Source organism: Saccoglossus kowalevskii, chromosome 7 (assembly GCF_978046115.1).
Source record: "Saccoglossus kowalevskii chromosome 7, keSacKowa6.1, whole genome shotgun sequence".
Lineage (NCBI taxonomy): Eukaryota > Metazoa > Hemichordata > Enteropneusta > Harrimaniidae > Saccoglossus > Saccoglossus kowalevskii.
Window position 1 is genome coordinate 18,918,452 of NC_140647.1, and position 23,312 is coordinate 18,941,763.

The 23,312-nt window shown below is 34.2% G+C and overlaps 1 protein-coding gene across 9 annotated transcripts in view; it reads right to left on the reverse strand.

Moving 5' to 3' along the window:
- LOC100377263 (catenin delta-2) overlaps positions 1-23,312 on the reverse strand; it is a 62,379-nt gene that overhangs the window by 37,265 nt on the left and 1,802 nt on the right. For all 9 annotated transcript variants that reach the window (XM_085501245.1, XM_085501244.1, XM_085501236.1 and 6 more), the window contains exon 2: positions 20,128-20,255. The gene's annotated coding sequence lies outside the window, so the exon portion shown is untranslated. The remainder of the gene's footprint in view (positions 1-20,127; positions 20,256-23,312) is intronic.

Consider the following 23,312-nt stretch of genomic DNA (forward strand, 5'->3'; position numbering starts at 1 on the left):
TCGTATGATCTCTGACACCAAGCTGTACAGGAGAGATACCATCATAATGATACACCTGGGCGTTCTAATTATAGTGAAGGAAATCATCTCCCACTAAAATTATCTATCAGTATCTACGACTTGTACAATAAGCTGAAGGTAGCTAATGTAAAATCTGTACGAGAAGCCACGGCTTCTATTAAAATGGTACAATGCAACAGGGGGGGTCCCCTAATCATATCAAAGTTTTATGTCTTATAGTATTGGATTACAAATTATCTAATCATAAAAGATGAAATATTCTTCCTTTTCGTCATGTTAACAAGATGAATGGTCTCTGAAGGCCGAACACAGTCTCTGCCCACGTACAAGATTTATGATGTATCGCTGATGTAACTGGCTTAGTATGCAGCACACAACCAGCCAAGTACTAGTATTGCAGAAGTCATGTTACTCATTTATCACTGTCATTATTTCCTGAAGTTTAAAAAAAGCCCACATACAGCGATAAACATTTCTGAAAATTATAAACAATTTCCTATCTACAAACAGCAGGTGCAAAAGGACAACTGAATCAATCTTATCAGTGGTTTTAGGAAAAGTACCCTTACAATAATCTTTATTTTTTTATTCGGGTTAGCAGAACCTTTCTTATTTTTTTTTTTGCAAAAAGCAGAACCTATGAATATGAAAGGAGATATACTAGTATAATAAATGTTTGAGTAAAATTTGTCAAGCAAAGCATTATTTTTCTGACATTCCTAGCAACAGTAGGGTGTAATAATATGAGATATTATTTGAGTGAATACTTTGAGGTATCCTCGTAATAACCTTATTATACATCTTTTCTTTCCAAGGACACATGGGAATGCCGAAATCAAAATGTTTAGTACAGAACCAGTGAACTTGTTGTTATTATTATTATTATTATTATTAGAGGACGCTTACACGCGTAATCATTCCATATTTGGAATTCGCATTTCCTTATATGGTAGGATGCTAATACCCCGTAAAATATCGCAAAATTATGGCACACTGTAACTTATGGCATTACAGTGACAGATGTATAATTCTACATTTTATTTTCAATATACTATTCTGGCAAGTAATTGTATGCACTTGTATATATGTATACTGTGTTTGTTCTACCACTCCTAACAGCTTATACAGTCAGATCTCTAATCTACAAGGCTGAACACTTTCGCAATGAAGGAATCAAGTCATAACTTGAGCCAATCTAACACTAGATAAATATTTGTTTTGTCTTATAAGCCGGGATTACAGCATAGCACACAATGCTATCTGATTTAGACAATTGGTTAAAATACCAATGCGCAAAAAATAGTCTCACTATTTGCAGTACTTCATTCATGCATGTCATGTAAAAACTGAAACTGAAAGACTTTGACTAGGCCATCAACCTTACATTCTCTCAAAATGCATCTACCAACAAGACATAATCCAGAAGTCATCCAATCTGTCAGAATGGAGCTGTAACATGGGATGATAGATATAATACAGAAATGATGGATATTAACCTTTGAATCCCACATTAAACTTTTGACACCAATCACAAAATAAACTGAATAACTTTTTCTGAATTTTTGATGTTTGAATTTTTGAAAATGTTGATAAACTTGATTCTAAAAAAAAAAACAAAGATAGAATTTGCCATGTGCACTACTTTCCACACCATAATCAATGTTCTCCAGGTGAGGGGTCATTTTCTAAACGCCAAGCGTAACCATCAAAAACACCGTTGTTTAGGTGAAGGGTGCATGAAGTGATTAAATCTAATAATGGGTACAGTAGGGCAGAGCAAGATTAATCTGAATGTTTTAATGATATTCTTAATCGGTATGACAACCCAATTCCAAATCAACTTGTTTGAAGACTAACAATATCATACAGTATTTGCTCTATTAGAAGTACATAAAAGAAAACATGCTGAAATCAATTACCATAGTTGTTTTATTGGAAGGGCATGCACTGATATAAATAACAGGTGTATTTACGGTAAAAATATTACATATTTTTATGATTTTGCATACAGTATATGCAACGTGTGGTATATGTGTTCTGCTGGAGATGCGCTTCTCATAGAAGAACTATGGTATGCATTTGTTTCGTTACTAGCAGTTACACTAAAAAACAGGTGTGTGTTAAAAACAAAGGTGTGTCTAAGGGTAAAATTTACTGATTCAGTGCACAAGATACAAATTATTGCTTCAATTAAAGATGGGTTTCTAACAAATTTTACTTAAATGTCTTACATAAAACATAAAAGAAAAGGAGACTGACTGAAATCACAAAATACTTGGAAGTCTGTATACGAGGTCACCAAGATCCGGATTCCCATTGTCTTGATTGTAATTCTATGCATCTCGATTCTAAGCAGTCACTAATATATCAGTAACCAGAGATCTTAAACCTTTTCAACCGCAGTACACATGGCATAAAACTGAGCCATATTTGACTATAGGGTATTTTGATATATTACTGGCTGGAATATATATACATTTGTGCATGAATATAAAAAACAATGGTTGGCAATTGTTCTCTTTGGTTGTAATATTTTTATTGCATGCCTCACAGATGATATACATGAATTTTAGTCCCCAAAACGGTGCAAGTGGCAATGCTGTGCTTCAATGGACCGTAAAAAATACCTCTAAAATGTTCCCTTTTCACAACATGTTCACAAAATGGGCATGTTTATAGTCTGCACTTTCCTGCAGAAGATTGGGACAAAAATAGCCAAATTTTTTTTAGAGTAAAAACTGAAAATTTACTAAAATTTTGTCTTCTGGCTCTAAAATTAGGGTTCATTTCAAGAAATATTGAAGAATACAAAAAGAAATGCAGACAAATTTGGGCAAGTCTGATGGTAAAAAGGCTAAACCATGTATTGAATTTGTGTGCGAGTTAATAACAGCATGCTTGTGTGAAAGTCAACAGATGGTAGTATCAAGAAGGTTTGATGAATGACTATCATCGACACATGCCTCTATTGCAGGTGAACTTCTAATAGAGTAAATATGGTACGCTATATTTAGCTTTTATACTCAGATGCTTGTCAACAAGCGATAGATTTATGCACACAATATGAGAAGCACATGCCCTTTCAGAAATTACATATTAAAAACAAATTTCAGTGCAAGTTTTATAATCTTAACACCAAAATGAAATTGTTTTTTTGGTTCTCATGTACCACTATTAATAAAGATACACTTCTAAAAGAACAATTACGATATGAAGTATGCAAATCTCTCAAATGTGTCGCATAATCCTCAGGATGGAACTCTTTTTAGCATTATGGTTCTACACATACTTCTATAGGTGATGTGCATTTAATAGATATTACTAGATATTACACATATTTAAAAATATACGGTTTGACCCAGTTAATTTCAACCCAATTTTGGTGTGAACAGAATAACTGGTTTTTCCTCAGGCTAGTTTATCTTGGAGAGAGAGTTCTCATCTCAACCCAAAGTTCCATGATTACCCGAGAGACGATACCTTGGCATAACCCAGGTCCTTGGGTTAAACCAACGCCCTCTAACATTGACCCAATAGTAGGTGAATAAGGTATGAATAGGTGAGAAAACTAAATTAAACTGAAACCTCTGACATGAACAGAAAGCAGGAATAATCACAAAGTAATCTAGAGTTAATAAAGTGAAACCCATAGAATTGTTGAAAGATCTGAGGAGCCACAAATGCACCAATAATTGTCAGCATTAGACCTTCAGTAGCTAGTCCATTCAAGTACATATGAATTTTACATAAATAAGTTAAAAATCAGAATATTAGGTCTCATAACACTAACTGAAACTCCATAGACGACAATGTTAACATATGACGAGATTGCTATAAAAATGATAAACAAAGTTGAAAACATGGCTCAGAAATGGGAAATCAACATGGCTCAGAAATGGGAAATCAACATGCCAGCAATCATCAACATGCCAGTAATCAACCACATGAAAAAAACTAACATGTTGGCCAGCTCAAACTCTTGAAAATCTCAGGTAAACAAGACACACCGACTGTATTTGGATTGCACCGAGAGAAATCACTGGAAAAAAAAAAAATTAGAACATCCAAATACACTACATCCATCCAATAAACCCACAGGTACACAGCCGCTAAGTAATAAACAAAAGACCACAGGTTAGGCTCACCTTTGACCCTCAAACAGGGCGCACCTGAGAAAAAAATATTTTAAAAAAATGTCATTGGTTCGTGAAAGGCATTTAAATTGAACGAACAGCCATTGGTTGATTAGTGGCATGAGACCTTAGAACAAAAATTACACAGTCAACTGGTTGAACCCATCTCTTCTAAACTTTGTTTTTACTCTATAACACCATAGAGGACCAGTGCTGAACACTGAGTGGCAACTAAACTTTCAAACTACCCAGTCATACCTTTTGTTTGCCAGACAATTGCAGTCACCAAATCTAACCAACTTACAGAGTGCATATTTTGTTTCCTGTTTAGAAACTTCTGTTGGGCCTTCCTGCTGAAATCTGTTTTGGTGTTAAGGTTTGAATAAACATGAAACCCAAGTCAACTATGACATTGCTCGAGTAAGGCTGTACATTTGTAGAAGAATGTAATACTGAAATACCTTCGTTTCACCTGTGAATGAAAAGCATGACCTTTTCTGTTATTTGTCAACCTATTAGCATGTTGAAAAGACTTTTCAGAATGCCATGAACATTAAAGTATAGCTCAAGACTAAGGGGTTGATCATTTGAATCATGGGGGAGGGGGAGGCTGGAAGACTTGTTAAAACTAATATGCAATGTAAACAAAATAACATGGTAGATAATGCAAGAGAAAAATGTTGGCACAGTCAAGAAAAATTAAAATACTCAGATAAGAGACCATGAAAGAAAAAAATTGCCCAGATCACACTCACCCCCCCTGATTTCAAAGGGTTGACCCCCTAAACATTCACATTCCTATGTTCAAAACAGACAAAGCCTAGATCCAATAGTATATATATATATTCCTACAAGTTATACTTGTACACAAAAAGATAGAGCAAAGGACCGAGCATTGGAGATTGCTTTGAAAGATTTCACCCTAAAAAGACTTTTAAACTTGCAATGCGCCACACTGGAACAATCTACTCAAAACACAGGCCACAAATAAAAGTAAAAAAATGAGTTCAGTAAACAAGACAGTAACAGAGGTCAGTTTGCGTGCTATAGTTCAAATAGTTTTTACAACTCTATATATAAATCCAGACAGCATGCAAGACGCGGCATTTGTAGCACCAATTTCGAAACTTAAAAAAGCGAGGTCAACTGCATACTTCAGGCCTATCCCACTCATCATTATCAACACACACAAGTGTCAAGTCTTGAAGTGTTACAAGAACTAACCTGTCTGTCTGTCAGGCACATCACATCACCCTGTCAAACTATGATAATCAAACAACCTCCAGTTATAGCACAGCCCTCTTTCACATTGAAATCAACTGTTTTGTGCATGTATAGAATATGGCGTCATCATAACATGGATGGGTGAGTTTTACCTCATTGCCCTGCCTATTTACAGTTCACTTTCAATAGTTGTGCATTCCAAAGTCAATCAATACTACTTTGACAATTGACCAGCCATGTTATTAGATGTTGACAACTATAACCCCAGAAACATAAAACACTGTCAATTAGTAAAGATCAATGCTGAAGCCAAATAACCATTAACTGTTTTTAGCACCATAAATGTTTTAAAGCAACTTTAATAAATTTATGAATTTTTTATCATTTTAATAGTGCCAAATTGATATAATTTTCGAGTGGCAACAGGGCATGATCACAATTTACGAAGAATAAAAAAAAAAAATATTTTGTGAAGGGTCAAAAAGCTGGTGGTCAAAGTGTTACCAAGATCAACAAAATTCCCACTCCCTTCTTCCACTTGAAATGAGGTCCCACTATGCAGAATAAAAGATCTCTATGACGATATCACTCAAAAGTTAACCACGATAGTCACCAGTTAATTCATCCTTAACGTCAGCATACAACAAAAGCACTCACCCAATTTATTTATAACCATTCTAAAATAATTTGTTAATCCTACCTGCATATACTCAAATCCCTAATACTTATCATTTTTACAAACAGATTTTCATTAATCCCAATTTCTGTAATATTCACATTGGCAAGTTGTGATTAATTATGCAAAACCCGTTTTCTTTATTTGTAGCATATTCACTCATGTAATTGAGTGTGTATGGTTATAATAAATCATAAAAACGATCCGCCTTACAATTATTGCAAATTTTAGTTTGAGATGCGCTTCTAACAGACAAGATAAAGCATTTTTTAAATTGGAGTGTATTTTACTGTCGCCGTCATATTGTTCAAAACACCAACATTGCCAGCTAAGTTGCCGGCTGGTTTGTTATTAGTGTCTCCAGATTGTTACATGATTAGAACTGGTTAGTTCAAACCACTGTTAGCAATTTGGCTAAATGCATGCCTTTATGAGCGTCTGGACATGCACCAGGCACACTAGCGAATATGTTCTGACATTTCAGACTGGTAGTACATGCATTTTGTTTGGATAACTTTTTGATGTTATATAGCAATTTACACGATTGAATAAAATAAATTTAAAGGAAATTACATCATTATCTCCAACTATAATGACATTCGTTGAGTTTGGTTTGAAATAACTTGTTCTAATCACGCAGCGATCTCCAGGTGCACAGAGCAAACCAGTCAGTAACTTAGCTGGCAATGTTGCTGTTTCGGTGTTCAGAAAAATATGGCGATGATAGTACCGGTAAGAGGCTCTAGTATGACCAAATAATAAAACAATTCTTTGATTTAATCAGCTTGAACATGCCCTTAAAAAATAACATACAATACATCTGTCAACCTCGCACAATATATACTGGATAATATTGGTGATCTTTCACAAGATGTGGTATGGTTACACCAGACATCACATAAAATCTACCATCTAGTAATTGCCATTATCGCCATGGTGATTACAGCAGTTTGTTGAACTTAGATAAGTTTCTCTACTCAACTTATAATAAATGATGACATTAATGAGTTCGAACAACCAGGGAGCAGAAACATCCCATTTATAAAGAGATAGAATCTGACATTTCACCTCCAGACAGTCAAATACTTACCAATACATGTCAGCCATCTTGAAAGATATTACATTATTAGAATTCTAAAATATTTCTGAGCTGAAGCGAACTGATATTTGTGACCGTGTTTCAAATCTCCTGTCACTGCGAACTGCATTTGACCTTTACTGTACGAGGTCAGTCTATTTAAATAAACCATTAGCGATGTATTAAATAGATACACGCACAGTTCATAATAATTCAATTATGAAATTGACTACTTAAATCTTGTAATACATCATACAAATTGCATAACTGAGTTTATTTATACAAGTACCAAGATAAATGGACAACTAGAAATAAATTCAAATACGGCCTCCATTTGTATTCATAACATTTCCATAATCAGGAAGAGAAGATACAAAAATGTGCTTCACTTTCACTTCACTGTATTATTCTAATTGTTTGTAGAGAAAAACTTGTATATTTGAAGAATACAATTGCTTTGAAAATTAATGCATTTTGCTGTGATCGCAGATAGTATTTTTATACAAGACAATCAGTTGTTTAACACTTTCAATACAAATTTTTTTCAACAAAATGCTGGGGCAACTTTTTTAGGTTTTATGTATTTTTCAAAAATGTCCCAGTTGATTTCAGATCAAATTGACATAATCTTCTATTGGCTACAGTTATTTCAGGGGAAAAAAAAAACATTATGCAGGGTTATTTTGTGAAAGGTGAAAAAACTTTCAAAGTGTAAAAGCTGACCTGACCTACCTTTGCTAATTTACATGTACAAATGTTATATTTAAGACTGTCGTATTCTGTTTTCATCACCGATGAAACTCGTTCAATATTTATTAAACTTATTCTCAAACAAAACAGGTGTAAACATGTATACTACATTGTATATGGATTAATATTCACTGGGTTTTATTTTCAATTTCACATATTTCATAAACAGCTGAATTCGTTAAATCAAAACCCTCAAAACATTCAATTTTATCAATAGAATAAACATTGTTTTTTTCCCAAACCAGTGAATTTGAAACCTGGTCTTGCAGCATAAAATCTGCTAGAAGTAAACCCAGAGAATAATTCAATCTAATTTTCCCCAATAACAAATTAAGAATTAATATGATTTAAATATCATTTAAATACAGACAAAAATCCACATAAAAATAATAATCTAGTCATGTTTATTCCAATTTGAATTCGTCAAATTAAATATTTTAGCACAAGCAAGCAGTTATTTAAAGAATTACCATAGCAAGAACTGCATAGGGAATAAAAGCAGGAATGTTCAACCTTAGAATGTTTACAAATTGATAGTGACCAGTTTTTTTAGAGATCTGCTAAACACCGTCAGTAATGTTATTAGCAAGTTTCAAAATTGTATGATGTTATTTTGTTGTAAAGACCAAACGAAGAACAGAACAGAATAATAGAGCAGTTGAATGCACACTTTTGATCCTAACTGTCAATATCAACAAGTTAATATCAAAATGACGTGAAATCAATAAATATGAGAACTCATCGCCTACTAATGCCAGTGTTTGCCATTTATTCCGGCTATCCATGAAGGCGTTCAGCAGGAGGATGTGTTCAAGAAATCAAGCTAGTGAGTTTATGCACTACTGCATGTCATTAAAATTACACCTTACATACCAGTAGTTTTCAAATTTTATATATTTAGACCTTCCCAACCCAACTTTGTAAAGTAGTAATACAATTATCTGACTGGCCCAAAAGTGATCACATGACTAAAATAATTTGCATGAAATAAAGGACGATTATTCTTTCTCATATTAGACAAACACAGGTAAAGATTTTAACTATTTTTCTCGCTGATGATTCTAAACCAGAGAAACTGTATTGATTTTACTAAATGTACTACATCTAATGGTTCGCTCTGTCCATGGAATCAAAAAAAAGATACCTCGTTAGTTGACCTGCATGATATATGTTTAGATTAGGTAAAAATTACTGAATAGATGGGCAACTTGGCCTGCTGTTATCTAAAAATGAACACCCTGGCTGGCCTATACAACTAATTGTTAGCACTATTCAATAGTAAATATGTAATTATTAATGGTAGGAATCAGTATAGTCTAGCTTATTTTATATATGGAGTAATGGTATTATATTTCCAAAGGTAATTTGAGCATGAAATTGGGAAAGAAAAAAGCTTTAGGCATGTGAAGAAAATGAGTTGTTAACGTTTTAATCAAATATGGCCACTAAAAAGGTCATACATCCTGGTACTTCCTGGGGTTAACCATTTCCTAAATACCCCCCCTCCCCGAAATGCATCCACAAAACAGTACATAATTTTTTTTTTCAAAATTGGTATTTATTTAGACCTGAAGTCATTTTCAAAAAATTCTACAAAATTTGAGCAGAAACAATGTTAGATTCAAAGGTGAAGTACAACAATACTCGCAGAGTGCCAGGATGTGTGACCTTTGAAGGATCAAGCTCAAGGCCGTTTCGGGGTGGGACAAATATCGGAAAACCAGCTTTTCTCTGAAATATCTGACATTCGTACAAGGAGATTAGCATTTATTTATTAGAGTGCACTATACAACAGTGACCATATGGTGACCCCTCTACTATATACAGATGTAATGTATGCCAGCCTGATTGTTAACCCAAACTGTGGATTGTCTATTAATCTACATAGGATTTGGGGCAGATGCCAATAGAAGAAATGCACCTTAATACTTACAAAATTTATTTTCAAGAGGTTTAGGCCAGACTTTTTTATTCCTTGTTTCTCGGGTTTTTATAAGGCAATTTTTTTGAGGAGGGCAAGAAAAAAATAAAATTATTAATTAAAATTTCCATTAGATTTGTGTGATTCTCAAAGAATTGAAGTGAGATCTTTGATCGGAGAGAAGAAATGAAATAAAAGTTTATTCCATGTATAACCTTGTTTCTCATAATAATAGTAATGGCCTTATAGTATATAAAACACCACAATGTGATTTTTGTTCACAGTAATTAGTCATCTTTGACCCCTACACTCCCAAATAAATATTAATGAACATTTTAATTATCTTTGGCCTCTAAAGTATTCTCACAGTCGGAGCTACATGATGATCCCCCAAACGTTGCCAGGACCAATCACAAACAGGAAAAGACAATGAATTTTCGAATTAACACCTCTGTTTTCCCCCATGCTAACCAAATTTCCCCCACACGAACAAAAAAATTCTGTTCCGGCTCGTCTGTAAGAATAGATTATTTTTTGGTGTGCCAGCTACTATCAGCCAGTCCAGGAGTCCAGTCAAGCCATTATATATGGGTATTCTTGCAGATTGTGTTAAATTAGCAGCACTTGTGGCATTATTACTGAACAGTATGGCACATGGCAGTATTATTTTACCCTTGCTGTGGTGTTATTGTTGACACTGCCTTGTAAAACTCAAGCTGATACACCAATATTATTTGAAAAATATTTCAGGGTCAGTCCAATATTCTTGAGGGGTGGAAATTTACAATGCAAGATGGGGATGAATCAATTTTGACAGTGCATACAAAATACGTTTAGAAACAGGTTTTTTGATATAAATTATATAAAATCTTCCTGCTTGGACATAAGGGGATCCAGACTGAATGAAACAATATATATCGTATTTAGAAGACCATTTCCAATAGAAGTGCTTGTGAACTGAATCATTGAAATATTTACTTATGCAAGTGTATACACATCAATAGAGCAAATACAGTAGTACTAGAAACCACTATATTTAGGTGTTTGGTGTTAACGGACATTAATGAAAGGCAACATTGATAACTTTGTTACCTGATTTCTACATCAATGCAGAAGTAGGCAACAACAGAAGTCTATGATGCTTGTCAGACTGACTACACAAGTTTTTTTATTGCATAATTGAAAATCACATATGAAAAAGGAGCAGCTGATTGTCCCTTTATTTTTTGCCAACTTGACAGGGCCAGGATACAAGCAAAGGACAGTAAGGTTTACCAGAAAATACTGAAAAATTACAACATTGTAAGAGGAACCCCATTCATCTATTGCTCTATGCCAGACATAAATAAGTATTATGAGAAGACAACCTGTGATACTGTGTGCAAAGCATCATGGGAAGACAACCTGTGATACTGTGTGCAAAGCATCATGGAAAGACAACCTGTGATACTGTGTGCAAAGCATCATGGAAAGACAACCTGTGATACTGTGTGCAAAGCATCATGGGAAGACAACCTGTGATACTGTATGCAAAGCATCATGGAAAGACAACCTGTAATACTGTGTGCAAAGCAGCATGGAAAGACAACCTGTGATACTGTGTGCAAAGCATCATGGGAAGACAACCTGTGATACTGTATGCAAAGCATCATGGAAAGACAACCTGTGATACTGTATGCAAAGCATCATGGAAAGACAACCTGTGATACTGTGTGCAAAGCATCATGGGAAGACAACCTGTGATACTGTGTGCAAAGCATCATGGGAAGACAACCTGTGATACTGTGTGCAAAGCAGCATGGAAAGACAACCTGTGATACTGTGTGCAAAGCATCATGGAAAGACAACCTGTGATACTGTATGCAAAGCATCATGGAAAGACAACCTGTGATACTGTATGCAAAGCATCATGGAAAGACAACCTGTGATACTGTGTGCAAAGCATCATGGAAAGACAACCTGTGATACTGTATGCAAAGCATCATGGGAAGACAACCTGTGATATTGTGTGCAAAGCATCATGGAAAGACAACCTGTGATACTGTATGCAAAGCATCATGGGAAGACAACCTGTGATACTGTGTGCAAACCATCATGGGAAGACAACCTAGATTATTTTGCGTCATTATTTTTGGATACATTAGAGTAATCAAAACTTTTACTTAATTTATCATACAACATAGCTGCTCAATCTAATATTGAGCACATTACCCCAGAGAGTAGTTTTAATGAACATAACTGTTGTCAGACAGTCTATAACCAGGATGCTGGCTTTAATATCAACTCCATCTGTCACACGAGATGCTGGAGAGCATAACATCACACACAGTGCGGATTTGCATTCCATCTCGTATCAAAAAAATTCTTTCTGTGTTGCTTGCAAAAACAGTCTTGTTTTTGTTAGTATTATATTGAAGAAAGTCTGTAAGCAGTGACCGCCAAGGCCTGCTCAGTTACACAGTTCTAAAACCAGACAACACAGCAGTGGTTTTTCGAACAATAAAAGCTCACCTTTGACTTCAAAAACACCTTAAGCACTTCTGTTTAATTATAACTGAAAGTCCCATCATTTATTCAGCCAGTGAACTACAGATTCATAAGCCACACCTGCAGTCATCAGGAGGGAGAAGTGGCGACAGATGCAACAGCCACACCCAATTTCAAGGAGTGTTGGTTGTATTAAATGGCCAAAGAAGCTATTATGTTGACTGAACTTTACAGTGATAATAAAAACCCAGTAGGGTCGGCTGCAAAACCATTGATGGAATATTTCTCAATACAACTATTTAGCAATTGTGTGCATGGCCGACAATAAACGAGAATGAAATGCGGTTCTCAGTGTATAGCCCGAAATTCCACCATGGATTAGGGGTTAGCGTGATAACGCATAGAAAGGAACATTTCTCTATGGATTAGTCAATGGGTCTCTCATCCTAGTCAATGAGCAATGCATGACAAGGCCAGGACATTTCATTCAAATAGTATCACACAATTGTTTCAAACATTTAATAGCCTTAAAATCCATCTTTTACACTCAAAGTTTTTTTGAAGTTCACCGAAGTAAAAATGGAATATCTCTAACTGCAAATTGAGCGGTGAAGAACTTTTATTTCAAACATTATCCTGTTGTAAATGCATTAATTATAGGATGGGTTTGAAATTTTGTTATATTCACAGATACTATATTTGCTCCATGTACATCTGCATGCACTTACATAAATGACAGGTGTGTGTGCTTTGTCAAAATAAACTACATTTTAATGATAAAATACAAAATAAATGCAATTTTCAATTTTAAGTATGCTTCTATTACTGTGAAATACTTTATTTTTTGCTGGAATTTATTTTCACTGATTTTTGACGAGTTGAATGTAAAATAGCAAAAAAGCTATATTGGATGTATTTTATTTTCACTGAATCAATCCTTCAGTGAAAATAGCGAAAATTAATTCCAAGCGAAAAATAAAGTATTTTACAGTATTCAAATATGGTAACTGAAAACAAGCTAAATGAAACCAATGTCAACATTACTATGGTATTTATTATTCCAATTAAAAATCCAGTGAATGTGATCAAATATCAAAATATAGCGAAATTAAACACTGGTGAAACCGTGAAAAAAAATGCCTCCACAGTGAGTGCATCATGTATGTATTATAAGCGCATGGTATTTAAAGTCCTATATGAAATGTTGCCCTACTCAACGTGGGAGCAGCAAAAGTAGGTGCATTTCGTCACCACTATTATGTACAAGCCAATAAATCAGTTTTGTTAACTACCATATCACATAATCTAGCTATGTTAACCTTTTCACTACCAGACTTTATCGCCAAAATTTGTCTTCACTTTTTTTCTCACATTCTTCAATATTTCTGGAAATGAATCCTAATTTTGGAGCCAACTTACAAAATTTGAGTCAATTTTCAGTTTTTACTAAAAAAAATTTGCAATTTTGTCCCAATCTTCTGAAGCAAAGTGCAGACTATAAATTAGACTTTTTGCGAATTTATGACGTAAAGGAGAAACTTGGGGTGAAAAGGTTAAATGTAACTGAACATAAGGAAATATCACCAGACCTCTAGAAAAATTTGAGGTGAAAGGTTTTTGTACTAAAAATAAATTTAAAACCACACCTGAGAAACCTTAGCATTTGGACTGTGTGTACATTCCAGCACGTGTATGAGAAAGTTGATCCAGAGACGCTACTCTTCCTGGGGAGTGTTATGAAAATGCCAGAGTGCCAAGTGTCATAAATATGGCCGACACTGCATGCCAATACGATTACAATTTGGTTTTAGTAATCTATTAAATTTGACAACTAGAGTGCATTTCATGAAAACACGCTTTTTGAAATTATTATGATGGCAAACTACCTGCCCCGATAAGCAGGAGTTGAGGCAACTAGGGAAACCGTTAACAAGAATAATAAGCCAATTGTTTGATCGTTTCTATATCGACAACAACAGCAGGCAATTTGATCAGTTTGACTATTCACACAAAGTGACAGGAATTCAGTGACAAATATTTCCATGTAACCATGTACATGCAAGTAATTTTAATACTGGTAATACAAGACAGTGCAGTTAACATATGGCACATTTAGGAGTACATTTATAGAGGAAAACGTTTAAGTGCTATTCACTGGGAATATATGCATACTGTAAACCCATTAATTAACCATTAATTTTTAATTTAGTTATTTTCCACTTATAAGAGAAATCTGCTAAATTAAATCTATGCGATCATGTAAAATTGCTATACAACTTTGAAACTATTTAAAACGCAACGATATGGTCAAAATAATTAAATATCAGTGGAAATAAAGACTTCTACAGTAAAAGACGTTGTACAATACAGGCAGTGTTCTAACCTCGCAAACCAAAACAGCTGTTGGTATCATGACATGTATTGCCATTCTAGCGTGTTTTGTTATCACTTGGGACTCAAATCCACCTCGTGCGCAGGTGAAGGACCCTCCCGCTTTAAGCAATAAAATACCAGCCAAATATTGCAGAAATATGACAGTATCAAAAGAAATTCATATATGCAAGATTTCTATGCAGATCATGTGATATTACATTTACTGATTTGCATGTGAATTTTTTTTCTAACACATTACCAATATACAACACAAAATAATCAAAATTTCATTGTGTTCGCGGACCACGTTCACAAACCACTTTCAAATTCCGATAAGGCAACAATATAACACGAAAGTATACATCACATGTTCCTCATTTTAGCCAATCAGAATGTGATACAGTTGTATGTTTGAACAGTTGACTTTGCAGTAAAAAGCAATTTTTAGACTGAAACTTTGCAGTGTTCATTCCAGCTAATAATACTGCCTAATATGTGCGTATTTTGATACAATAGTAACAAACATATCAATAACCTTGCTTTTTCATGAAAATTTTCAAGGCTACCTAAGCATAGTAATACCACCATGCTGAAATGTAATTTACAACAAAGTACACAATGTACACATGCAGTAGATGTTTAGGTACAAAGGCCTGCAACAAGCATATCAATGTACAGTATGCATGCCAACAATCACAGACAACCATGCCAGAAACATGCACATGAAATTCTATTTCATGAAGCTGCAAAAAACTATACTTGTATAAACCCCCCTGAAAAAAATTCCACTTTCAAACATCTTAGCTACCACAGGTCAACCATATATCAACAGATGTTATTTTTTATTCCAATTTTAAAGAAAACCTTCCCACAATACACTGAAATATACAATAATGATTACAAAGAGCTTTCAGGAAATGCCACAACACACCCTACTTTCACAAATGCTGTGTTACGGATAGGAACAACAAAATACACACTGTCTAGCAAGCACCGTCAATACAATCAGCCATGCTAAAAACTCCATAGACATTAAATTTAACATGACAATAACCTATCTAAAGGTTTTGTAGAAGAAGAGGGGTGAAATACAATTAGAATACAGCAATAAGCTGTTACAATGAGAAAACAAGGACAGTTACACAAAACTACTTCAACTACCACTTTAACAACCATCAATAAAACTAACATTACACAAAGTGACCTTCTAACATTTTTCTCCAGACATTAATAAAAGTTATAAGAGATGTTTAGTTCACATTTTCTATTCAAATAAGTTCATTCTTCACGCTATTACTGATACATGACCAGATTATCAGTCAGAAAAGCATCGAGGAGTAGACCATAGTGGTTTTTTGTTTTGTTTTTTGGGGGTTGCCCTATTCTATATTTATTTACAGGGCATTCTTCACTTACAATGGTAAGGGCAGGGTTAGGAGAAACGGATTATGCTTTTAATCTGTTGACCGCCATTGTCAACAACTATCTGAAAAATTATTTTGTATAGTCTGCACCTTCTAAACATAAAATGTTGCTAAAAATTGATAAACCTTTTAACCAAAAACTAAAAGCAATATCTGAAACACTATCTTCCTAAGTGATGATGAAATTTAGTGAAAATTTGTACAAAATGCGAAAATATTTGCACTGAATTTTGGGCGAGAAAGATATCTGGCACTGAAAGGGTTAAACAACTGTTGACACATCTATCCAGTCACCCATCACCTACCCACCCACCCATCCATCAAAATAATGGTTTATTCCATTTAAAACTAAATCGATAAAAGGGTAAATTCTACTGGTAACAGATCCCTTTTATAAAATACGATAATAATAATGGTATTATAACAATATTATAGACAGCAAAGTGGATTATTCTTGTACTGTGAATTGATTAAAATTTTAGGATTTGGGATAACTAAAGAATTCCACCTAAATTTATTATTCCATACACGGTTAAATCCATGGTATTCTATTGTGTCACATACAACATCAACTCAAACACCTGCAAACTTATCTGCGTCTGACTTGCTTCAGTAAATATTGCTGTATTTATAGAAAAGTCAGTGTTGGATGACTAATACCATGATTCAGATTCGTATTTGCTGTAATAGAAATGCACCACCGATAGAAATGCACATCAACCAAAAACTGTGTTTACTGGACAACTAAATAATGACTTTATTGTTCACAAATATGGGGTTTAGATTGAGAATACCCATTAGGTATTTACCTATGTGAAATTGGTGCACGTTCAACGCTACAAATATACTCGCATGCACAGTATCATCTATTGAAAATAAATTTGTAAATATTGCATATAATACTTGATTATGTCCATAGAACACAGCATTTATTGCCTGAATTCTCGACCACTCAACTTCTAATATTTTACACAACATATTTATCACAGAACCTCTACAGAAACAATCACACTCTAACTGGAATAATTCCCCAGCCTGTAGGTACATAAGCATGCATCATCCAAAAAAGGTTTCCCAAACGATACACAATGTATTTTTAAATACCAATTAGAGCAGTAATACAACCAGCAATGATTTCCTTCTCAAATGATGATGAGATCCAATTTGTGGAAACGGATCTCACAGAAACACAGTTTCTAATATCAGTTTGTAGAGAGTAGCATATGGAAGGAGAATGCATTTATTATACCTAGCATGCTTCAAATAAGCTGGCAACACACGTTTTGAGATCATATCTCAACCCTTCTCCTTATACACACACAAGATGCACAGCATATTAACAGTAATATTTGTTGATGTGGAAAGTCTAGACCACACATGTAGATGAAAAGTGCAAGCATTCGCATAAATGGTCTGATTAGTTACCTGTAAATTTTATCGAGACAAAGTTGTGTACTTTTAATGCAAGTTCAGCTTACATTTTAATCATTTCTTAAACTAAAAATCGCTGGATCACTGAAATATTACTTATTTTGACCATATAAACACCTCACTATTTTATGCAAGCGTGTGCGCTACTAATAGTGCAAATACGGTGCCAGTGCATTAATAATTGCTATGAATATCACGGCAAATTTTAGCCACAGAATAGTAGACATGTGATGAAGCGGATGAAATTGTATACACATGCATCATGTTGTCATCACTAATTCCATTGCCCAGGATGAGAATCTGACTCACACTATCATGCCCCACCCAGTTATTTAACATCACAGTTGATATCTAATCACTTTCTAATAACCATATATCTACTGCAATAGACAATTCTTTATCTTTCCTGGTATTACTCACTCTTACCAATCTTTCTTGACACGGCTGCCCTATTTCAAGCATGGGTAAACTATGTTCATGCTTGAACTGCAACCCACTTCCTACTCAAAACAATAAGCCAGAGTAGTGTCAAGTTACCCTAAATTTCCTGCTGTACTAAAAACACACACTTAACCTCCTTGACCTCGCACTTCAAAAAATTTTTTGATTAAACCACATCCAGTCAGTTGAAGCTGGACCAATTCGACCCTTAGCGCCTATCTACATATTTTCTGACTCCAACCAATGGCATGATACATTTATACCCCTATCGCACTTTCGGCCTCGTACCATATACTTTTTCAACCAATAACACCGTGGCATACTCAACTGGAAGGCATCAAAAATTAGTTTAATCAAAAATCATCAACAATTTCCAGCGAATAAATCCATCTGGTGAAGCTTATTTCCCCTTTTAAGGAAACATCACAATGGCACCAAGTGTCTGACTTATGTTTAGATCAATTCCCAGAACCAACATGTACTTCATAATTGTAACCACACTGGGAGCATTATCATCTAATTTTACCACACAAGTTGAAAAAAACGGAACTTGCTTTATTTTTACTGGTTTTTTACAGCAGGCTGAAGCAATCACAATTTTAACCAAGTAATGGGGCCTTTGAACAAATAAAGAATGATTATGCCAACACACATTTGGGACGAAAACCTCCTGAAACTTTGCTAAAATAATCATTGTGATAAACTATTTTAAATTATGAATAACTTGAGTACTGGAACCAACTTCTGAATTATGAACTTAAAATGCAACCATTTTCGCTAATTTCCATTTCCAAATAGTCGCTTCAGAAACAAGTTGGAAAAAAGTTGGGTTAACTCCAATTTTTATTTTTATTTATGGAGAAAAAAAATGTCATTTGAATTATGTTAGAATTCTTCCTACTTCAACAAGTAATTGAAAAATTACAATCTTAATTGAATAATTACAAATTCATTGGACGAACAACTCAAATGACACTTCATCATTACCAAAAGTCAAATCCTATGTAATCAATATAGAAATGCTCCGAGAAGATGAACGTATTGAGTAGTCACATTTCAAGGAAGCACAAGTTCCAATACAAATCAAACATCACAAGTTTAACCTGTTTTCCTTCATATGACAAGTGGAATATCCTCTCCTTACAAGCATGCAATAGAAGAGATCATTAAAAGCTAAAACAAAAATCAATGCAACTTTACTACTGATAGAGATCACCAATTTGTTGTTTTATGGTCATGATCAGTGTAATTTAACCAATTGTGTGAGAAGCATACATCTTAGAATTTATTTGCATTCTTCGGTCAGGAATGCATTAGTACATGTATTCCATATTTGCTCCATTAGAAGCATATCATTAATAAAGTATACTAAGATACATTACTGTACGTTGGATCATTATAATACAAATTACTTTTGGACAATAAACATACATCTAGGAAAATTAGCTAGTAAATAATACTACATCAAGACAACACCTGTTGCCACGGTTAGTTGATTTAATCACAGTACAGTTTTCTCGCTGTCGAACCAAAGTTTAATAATTTAAATCGCTTTTTTTTAATTCTTGTCATTCAATTACAACAAGACAGAAGTAATAGCAATAGCGGCAGTAACTGAAACAAAATTAGGGAAGTACGGAGATTGTTGCACTTCCTAATGAAAGCTTAAAACTGCAATGGTAATTACAAGTTCTATAAACATTAAAGCGAGAGGGTCATCAACTGCGCACGCGCAGGAATCAAGTTCCAAGCGACGATAACACACACTAAAAGCGCAAAGGCTCATGGGTAGATGCTTGTTTGTAAACAATGACACGCTATGGCCATCTGACGCATGCGCAGGTGACAACTCCACCGCTTTAAACGCATTTCTTTTTTATTGCCAACAAAATTATTGGGAAAACACTGGTACATATACCACCGTACTGTATTCGGATATCAGAGATCATAATTACCGGTAGGATACTAATATACATAATTACAATCTTACAGATGAATATTTATATCAACCATAACATATCAAACCACAGAGATGCACAATATATATACACAGCCATAGTTTTTAGACAATGCTTATAGATTACATAATGGAACCCACTCATCAACTTACACTAAAATACAGACACGCATCCTGTCAAGTCTAACACTATTCCTTCATTGACACTCACCTTAAAGGACCACTGTTAAAACACAAATCTGGTAATCCTGTTGTTAAAAATAAACTGGGGTAAAATCCTCCAGATTCCTCTGGATGGCTGGCTGGCTGGCTGTCAGTCTGTCTGTCAACAACAGTGACCTGGAACAGAATGGTACAAGTCAGCATGTGGATACATAATTGAAATAATGAACAAAAAATAATTATTAAGTAATCTGAACAAATATTTTTCATCTGCATAATACTGTGAAGAACAAAACAACCAAGCAAGCAAGCAAGCAATACAATACTAATAAACTAAGACTACCGGTATTGTCATATTTTTAAGCAATATCAAATTACTCATCCCTGTGGGAAATATTTTACATTTGTTATACAAGAATGCTCAGTAAACAAAAACATATTCAATGAGTTATAGCCTTTAGTTATATCATTCATATCACAAGTCTTAAGAAAAATTATATTTAGAATAAGAATAGAGCTGTGCTTCCAATATTAACTCAAATAGAAGTGCCATAGACCAAATATTGCACTTATTCATTGTACGGTATACTTAGAAACAAATAATGTACATTATATGCGTTGTATACGTAGATATGGGTCCCATATCAAACGCATGCTGAGCGCTGACTTAACACTTTGGAAATAACTTTACTGTATTTGCTTTATTAGAAGTACATCTCCAATAGAAGCACACATACACCAAAAATTACATTTATTAAAAACTGGATCACTCAAATACGACTTATTATGATCTGCTTTACTAATGAACCTAATACGGTATCTACCAGACACTTTTGACATATACATAATGGCATGTGCTATTAATAGAAAATGGAATTGGAATACAAACTAATCATTACAATCCCAATTACCAATGTTAAACAGCATGTTTTATCACTGACATCAAAAATCTACAACTTCTCAACATAAATTTTGAATATCTAAATATTTCAAGCTCTTCACTGATCAAAGGACAAATAAGATGTTTCTGTAGCTTACTTGTACAGTACCCAACATAATTATTAGCTTTTTTATTAATATCATTAATAATTACAAATAAACTTTCAATTTTTTTTATTGATATAATATTTAAGTTTGAACAATTGAATATAACATATCTGAGTTATTTTGAGTGCAACAAATTTTCCAGACAGGAATGACAAGGACATTTTTTTTTATCTCACAATGCTGTGATGTGGAGTGGTAGCTTGCGCATTTTCAGCTTGCATCGACTAAAGTGGACTAGATATATGCTTTAGACAAATACAAAACAGTGAAATTCACTGATAATTATATTTGTGTTCTAGCACAGCAATAATCTGCACACAGATCATTTAGTCAAAATGTAAGGTAAACACTCAAGATTGTCCCCAATTATGATGCTAATCTCTACTGTCCTGGTATTGGTTCTACTGCCTGACATGTGTCACAGTACGGCTATCCTGTGGTACAAGGATAAAATGCAATTTGAATGGAATGTCATTGACACAATGAAAAGACTTGCTTCATACAATTAGAGGTTATGCTTAAAGGCATAGTGGTATTTGGCGTCTAAATTGCAATAAACAAAATACAATTTAAAATCACCATTCAGGTGTCAGAATATCCAAGGTTTTAGTACTGTTAAATATTTTATTTTAGCTGGAATTAATTTTCGGTGAAAAGACTTTTTGGGGATTTTGTATGGAATTTATTTTCACTGATTTTTATATAGGGGAAAAAGGTATTTCCGCTGGATTTTATTTTCACTAAATCATTCCTTCAGCAAAAATAATGAAAATAAATTATTCTACAGCAACATAAATTGAAAATCAAATCATCACAAAAATTATGTATACTTTTAACTTATAAGAAGAGTAAAGTCCACCTTCCAACATCCATCAAATTTAACAGAATTTTTATAATTATTCAACAGATACATTTTTTTTTAATTTATAAATAAAAGGTACCCCATTAGAAACTATGGGAGGCAATGGCAGAAAAAATAAGCAAAATATTTTTTCCCCTTTACTTTTGTGCTATTTTTTTTTCAATGATTATTCAATTTGCTGTAATTTTTTTTATTTCTTCTACGTGTAAAATGTTTTCTCTCAGAAATAGGCGTGCAGATTTTTTTCCTGTAGGATTTTTTTTTCTGTGCAAGTTCTGCCATTGCCACCCACTAATGGGCCACCCCCTAACCGCAATGTCTAAAACATTTCCCTAGATTCCAAAGTATTAGTAGTTTCCAAATTAACCCCACAAGCTATGGATAGCGAATTTGACAACTATGCATAAACAAACCAAGGTGTAAAACTGTGCAAGTCAAAGGTCATCCTATTCCCCTAGACTACCGGGGGTACTTTGGATATGGCAAGGCATTTCATATTTGCTGACCGCATAACTTGGCCTTTTCAAAGTATTTAACTGATTTGGACATGATATTCTACAACTCAAGTGATTAAAATCGTGATTGACTAGTCTGGGAATGGGATTTCCATACAATGGATTAGTGACCTGGAATGTGTGTGTGACAAGTCAACAGATTTGAGTTGCTTACTTTTTAGCCCTCTCCAGCCCAAGGCATAAACTAAGGTTACACGATAATTAGATGTCTTGTCTATATTTACTATAGACTTCACTGAGCTGAGCTGTAATTAGCTTGTTTAGCACTTCATCTTTCAACAAATTATACTCGCAATCAATCAGTGCAAGATATTGTTGATTATAAAATGCAGTTTGCATATAAATGCAGGTGCATGATTCCAATAATGCAACTATGGTAGGAAATGTCTATCTAGTTAAAGATACTTGGAAATTTGAACTACGGAAGAAGAATTTAATAAAAAAAAATCATTAGCATGAATTATAAGACTGCAACAGGATTGCAATTGCATTCATATTAAATTCCAATGTCAAACCCTGGGTCAGAATGGTGCTGTGATTATTTTGGAAAGATGATTATCCGGTATCCTTCATATGAACTTGGGTAAAACAATAAAGCAACAAGTTTTTAAATGTTATGTAGGAAAATATATAATTCAGTAATAATCTCCCAACCCAGAATTGAATTCATGAACATATTCTAGAAATAGTGACAAGGTGATGTACCTGACTGGAGAGGGAGGGGCATGGTCACACTTGACTAGGGATAATTCAATGTACAGGTACAGGTACGACAAGACCTAGGTATGTGCAGTAAAGCATGACTGAGAA